General features: G+C 31.3%; 1 long non-coding RNA gene across 1 annotated transcript; it reads left to right on the forward strand.

Annotated features, from left to right (window-relative positions):
• The first annotated feature begins 699 nt into the window (after positions 1-699).
• LOC111880968 (uncharacterized) lies at positions 700-2,282 on the forward strand. The gene is made up of 3 exons (XR_002846641.3): positions 700-1,003; positions 1,391-1,470; positions 2,011-2,282. It is a non-coding gene; the product is annotated as an uncharacterized LOC111880968 (long non-coding RNA).
• The last annotated feature ends 4,358 nt before the right edge of the window (positions 2,283-6,640 follow it).

Below are 6,640 nucleotides of genomic sequence, written 5' to 3' on the forward strand. Positions count from 1 at the left end.
TATTCAATGACAACAAAATTCCATCAAACACTCTATACAAACATTCAAATAGTCAACAAAAGGTTGGAAACCCTAAAAATCCCGGTTTAAGTCCATTTTGGACTAAGATTTCTTTATTGTGCCTAATGGACTAATAAGCTCCCAATTTGACTATTTTGAGCTTAGAACTCTTAAATGGACCCTAATTGGACCCATTTACATGAAGCTTAACATTTTAGGCCTCATAAGCCTAAAATGGACTAGTTTATCTTTAATGGGCCTTATTGGGCCATAACAAATCTAATTAGCCCTAATGGGCCATAAAACTCATTCTTTTATGTATATTGGGCCATAACAAATCTAATTAGCCCTAAAGGCCCAATGGGCCGAAAATCATCAAATTAGGCCTCATATTTTCGGGCTCAAGCACTAAAGGCCCAAACCACCTCTCTCATTTTCCCCCTCTCGACCCAACATATATATATATATATATATATATATATATATATATATATATATATATATATATCTTACTATATTATTATACAAACCTTACTATTTCTAAAAATAGATTTTAAGACGTTCAAACCATTAAGCTATAAGTACAAACAACCATCAATAAAATAATATTAAATTTTAAACTTAATCCTATTTAATTAAATTGTACAAAATATAATACAATATGTATAAGTATAGAACGCAATCATAAAAGATCTTATTTCATTTTGACCGCGCTCTTTATCTTTCCATTTTACTCTTGCTTATCTTTAGCCGGACCTCCGCATTTATCTCTGGAAATTAACCACAAATTCGAATTCTCCCTCATCCCTTCCGGCTTTATCTCTGATAAATTCAAGATATACGTTTTCTTCATCATCTCCTCTATTCAATCTAGGGTTTTTACGAGCTTTTGATTGCTGATTTTCGTTTTTGTGTAATAACCACTTTTGTTTGCTCATATTTTCAACTTCCTCATGTTTTTATTGATTGGAGCTTGCGAAGGAACTGATGGCGATGAACCAAGGTAAAAGGTCTAGCATTTTGCTTCCCTTCATCCTATCTTAGCCAGGTAAAAGTGTCACTAACTGCTTCCCCTCATGTTTATGTTCTTGGACTGCGATTCAATAAGATAAATTAAATGTTTCTCTGTTGTTGTGCATCTTAAATCTATAGATAATGTTACTAATGTGCTTTTTGAGGAATATTATACTTTATTCTTGATCTACTGTTATTGGGTGAAAACTCGTGTTGAAACGGAGATCCTATCAAAGTTTGCTTATAAACTATATAACGATGTATTTCTCCAAGAAAGGAGAAAGCACGGTCTTTTTATATATACGTTTGTGCCTACAGGAAGAAGTATTGAAATATTCTATTTTGTTTAATATTGTGAATTCACTTTTTTTTCCAGGTTGTCGACCCAATCAGTGATTCCTATCGGATGACCCTAAATCACAACAGATATTTCAACATATGAACAACTACAACAATGTTAGTATATTTAAATTTCATTGTGATGATTTCTTTGTAATTTTCTATGTAACTTTGTATATTGACAGCTACATAAAAGAAATTAGTAGACCTATACTTTGAAGGATGATATAAAAGAAGTCCATTAACTTTTGAAATTTTGTATTTGTATAGGTCAAGGAATTGTTGAAGGTTAGTAGCAACAACATGTCCCATAGTAATCCAAATTTTAATTATAGTAGGGATGGTATTTGGAAAGTTGTTTATTAAAGGGTAAATGACGAAATTATGCTAATACACATGTATTTTTGTTTCATTCGTCACACATATTTAGTGATTAAACTCTTAACCCTTTAAATTACGAATTTTCCCTAATAAAGAAAACGATATAAAAGAGAATGAACCCTTAGAAGCACCTGAGTCTTTTCCTGATCGATTGTACATACTTTTTACTTTTCATTTACAATTCCTTGTAAGGACATGGCAGCCCTTACAGTTAAAAACTAAGACCCATATTGAAGACCAATCTTGATTCTTTTTTTTTTTCCATTTCAAATTCAGACATAGTTTGAAGTGGCAATGTTTATTAGAGGCATGGATGACAGAATTGGTATTTGGCCTTGATTTATCAGGATGCATTGTAGTGTCAGCATTTCTTGAACTAATATTCGCAGCTAGATCGTACATGTGAAGGTGATATTGGACTACTGGAGATTCGTCATTGGATGAAAATTTGAACCTCTAATATTTATAAGAGGAATGTACTTAAATTATTTACAGGTTATAACAGTATGCAACCCATAATAGCAAGGTGCTTCAATTTTTTATACATATATGGCGATGTACTTGCAATTTCTTATTTATAATACCAACGTACTTACATTTTGCTAAAACCCCACAAAAATACACGTACTCTAGGAAGAGTAAAAAAAAATGAAATGTAGGTATTTGGTGTATCAAGTGGGTAAGAGGGGCATTTTGGGTACTTCTTATTTATAATTATGTTACTTCCTATTTTCACAAGAATCTTCTTATTGTAAAATATATAAAAGGTTTGTTAAGATCATGTGACCCTGAAATACACAAGTTCTTCAAAGAATCCATTATTTCAAAGAAAATGGGGGGAAAAAATACTATTTTGTGTGGGGTTTGATAAACTTGGTTTTGAGATTACATATAAATGAAATAAAACGTACAAGGACTTATAAAAATTGAACAAAAATGAAAAACGAGTAGTTAATGTTTTTAAAATAAGGTTTCGGTCATCTATGTGAAATTAACAAATTTAAGAAATAATTATTATTTGATATCATAATCCATAGCAAATTTACTCATTATAAAATGGGATAACCAAGATTGTACCTATTATAGTTTTATTTATAGCCAATGTTTTAGAAAACGTTTCGAACTGGCCGGTTGAACTATCGGACCGGTAACCGGGCCCAAGACCGATTCAAAAATGATCGGTTTTATGTTAATTTTTAGACCGAACCGTCAACATGGGAGTGTGAAAGAATCGGTAAAAAACCGTTTGAAAAGGTTTATTAGACTTGGATATGTGAATTTCACTTAGTCTGTTAAAAAACAACTCATTTTTAAAGCAAATTGAATAGATTGATCAATCGGGGAAGGATGGCAAACAACACTTCCAAATAGAGATCGATGGCCGAACAGGATGAACTAGGAACTGGTCATACTGGTTCAACTAAAAACCAATTTTATAAAACATTAGTTATGGCATATTTGACATTTTTATTTTTGGTCTATGTTCTACAGTAAACATATAAATGTTTGGAGATAGTATATAACTCAAATCAAACAATTGTATAAATTGGTCAAAGTTACCAAGATTCAAAAACTAATTCATGCTATATAGATATAGTATGCTTATATCTCAATTTATCTCTTTATGATTTTATTGTATTATATTTTTTGTTTATCAATTGCGTATAAATGGATTTTTTTTTTTTGTTTTTTTTGCAAGATTTCTATTTTTGCGAAATGATAATTATTTCACAAAAAATATCAAATTTTAAGATAAGTTCAAAATGTTCGATAACCAAAAAAAATAAATCAAATAGACATATTTTACTTGTAATTTTATGATAAGAAAATATTAAAAAACATATTACATTTTCAATGTTTATAAAAAAATAACAATCAAAATCGTAAACCTTAAACCGTACACCCGTAATTGTAAATCGGGTTTGTTCTTTACACATTTTAGCAAGGCTAATAAAAAGTTTCATTCTATTATCTTTTAGGGAAAATGACTCTTGAGGGTAATTAATTTTTGCGTTTGTACTCATTTGGTCCCTTTTCTTTTTTTTGTATTCAATATACCATCGAACTTGTTGTCGGTGTTTACCATAGCCCTTTTGACCAGCTTTTGACCTGTGATAGCCGGTCAAAGGGCTATGGTAAACACCAACAACAAGTTCGATAGTATATTGAATACAAAAAAAAGAAAAGGGACCAAATGAGAACAAACGCAACAGTTGGTTACCCTTCTGATTCATTTTCCTTTTACTCATTTACAACAAATCCCACATCATCTCCTACTGATATTAATAACTTTTATGAGATTCATTCTTGCTTCTCTTCAAAACATAACCTACGAAAGGACATTATTCATACATGTACAACTTTGTAATGCACTTGAATATTTATTAGGGGAATCTTGACTAAGCAGACGCATTTCATGACTACATTTACATTTCAATCAAATGATTTATCGTATCATGGATTCTAGACAAGTCTACAAACGAGTGGAATCATAAGTGCTATGATTTTTGAGTTTACTTAGCTTTAAGATCGAACTCATGGGATAAGATACAACATCAATATGTACAATACACCATAATATTATACATATTGATATTGTATCTTATCCCATGAGTTCGATCTTAAAGCTAAATAAACTCAAAAATCATAGCACTTGTGATTCCACTCGTTTGTAGACTTGTTTAGAATCCATGATATGATAAATCATTTGATTGGATATGTAAATGTAGTCATGAAATGCGCTCGCTTAGTCAAGATTCCCCTAATAAATATTCAAGTGCATTACAAAGTTATACATGTATGAATAATGTCCTTTCGTAGGTTATGTTTTGAAGAGAAGCAAGAATAAATCTCATAAAAGTCATTAATATCAGTAGGAGATGATATGAGATTTGTTGTAAATGAGTAAAGGGAAAATGAATCAGGAGGGTAACCAACTGTTGCGTTTGTTCTCATTTGGTCCCTTTCCTTTTTTTTTGTACTCAATATACCATCGAACTTGTTGTCTGTGTTCACCATAACCCTTTGACCGGCTATCACAGGTCAAAAGCCGGTCAAAAGGGCTATGGTAAACACCAACAACAAGTTCGATGGTATATTGAATACAAAAAAAAAGGGACCAAATGAGTACAAACGCAAAAGTTAATTACCCTCAAGAGTCATTTTCCCTATCTTTTAAGTGGCCAAATTCACTTAACTTGGGGGCAATTTGAGTATTTAGTTAATAATTCAAATAGAAAAATGTAAATTTGTTTGATTTTAGATTGGACTTATAAATCGTAATATATATTTGTCTTGTGTTCTTTGAAATATAACATGTTTCCGAATGAAAATAATTAGAAGAAAAAATCTATTTGCCGCCGCCGCTTTGCGTGGGTAACGGCTAGTATATATATATATATATATATATATATATATATATATATATATATATATATATATATATATATATATATATATATATATATATATATATAAGGGAAATAGAGGTTGACTTTGGAGGTGCCACCTCCATATTACACAACAAATAATAAAGCCTTTGCATCCCATACTTCCATGCAAGCTTATATGATCCAACATGCATCAAGGCCTCTTTCTCTCTCTTTCTCTCTCTCTCTCTTTCTCTCTCTCTCTCTCTCTCTCTCTCTCTCTCTTCTTATCTCTCGACCGAGATCACAACACACACACATTTCACCAACTTCTTTCAACCTCACTCTCTCTAGAAAGTCTTCATCTCCTTCACAAATTTTCGAAGATCTAAGGTGGATCAAGAAGGTTTCCACCAAAAACTCATCTTCCCTTGGTAAGTCCTTACACCTCTAAGTTGTATAACTTCATTTTTATGCTAAGATCATTCATTCTAAGCATTCTATACTCTTAGAAAACCTCCATAAGTTCGAGATCTATTCAAGGAGGGCTTGCTAAAGCCGAAAATAACATCAAACTATTCCATTTCTCTTCAAAACCGAACCCACAAACTCAAGGTGAGTTCATACCCCTCTATTTTTCGGTTTTCACAAGTTTTATGGGGGAGAATACAAGTAAAATGTGTAGATCTATGTGTATGTGTATGTTATGTGTGATTTCATGTGTTTATGTGGTAAATATGTAACAAAAATGAAAGAAATCTCGAGATATATGGCTCAAGGAGGAAAATAAACATGATATAAGATATATTACACTAAACAAGCCAAGAAAAATTACCCTCTAAGGTTATAATAAACATATTGCAACATAAAACTCATTATTGGGCTATATTTGTCAAATAAACAAAAGTTGGGTTAAAGGTTGTCATTCATGGTTTTCTTAAGGACCAAAAGAGTCAAAACAGTTAAAATAAATGTTTTTATGAATATTATGCTCTTCAAAGGAATAGAAATGTAATTTGTAGCCTAATGGGCCAATTTTTGGGCTTTTCGGCCAATAGGCCCAAAAATTGCGAAAAATATGGCTTTCAAGGGATTGAAATGGTAAATTTCTCAAAACAGGGGGTAAAAGGATAAACAAATCTATTTCAGGGGTTAAAATGACTTTCTTTTACAAAAAGGATAAAAAAATGTAACGTTTTTGGAATTTGGGTCAAAATTGTAAAAGTTGCGAAAAGTTTGGACTTTAACTGAAAAAATCTTTACTGAAAGGGCTGAAACTACCAAAGAGTAAATTTTGAGCTAAAAACATTACTTAAACAAGTCTATGGGTCAAAAATGTCAAGAAAATGGTTGAAGGGCCTAAAATGTCTTTTTTTTTTTATAAATAAGAGACTAAGATTGTCATTTTTATTAAAGAAGGGCTGTGTGGCAACCCGAAATTTCCATTTGTACAAACCCTACAGTCAAGCACTACAAATAAAAGTCAAACACTTTTCTGCTAATTTTTAGCCGGTTTAAAGTCTGTTTTGGGTATTTTA

Source organism: Lactuca sativa, chromosome 5 (assembly GCF_002870075.4).
Source record: "Lactuca sativa cultivar Salinas chromosome 5, Lsat_Salinas_v11, whole genome shotgun sequence".
NCBI classification, from domain to species: domain Eukaryota; kingdom Viridiplantae; phylum Streptophyta; class Magnoliopsida; order Asterales; family Asteraceae; genus Lactuca; species Lactuca sativa.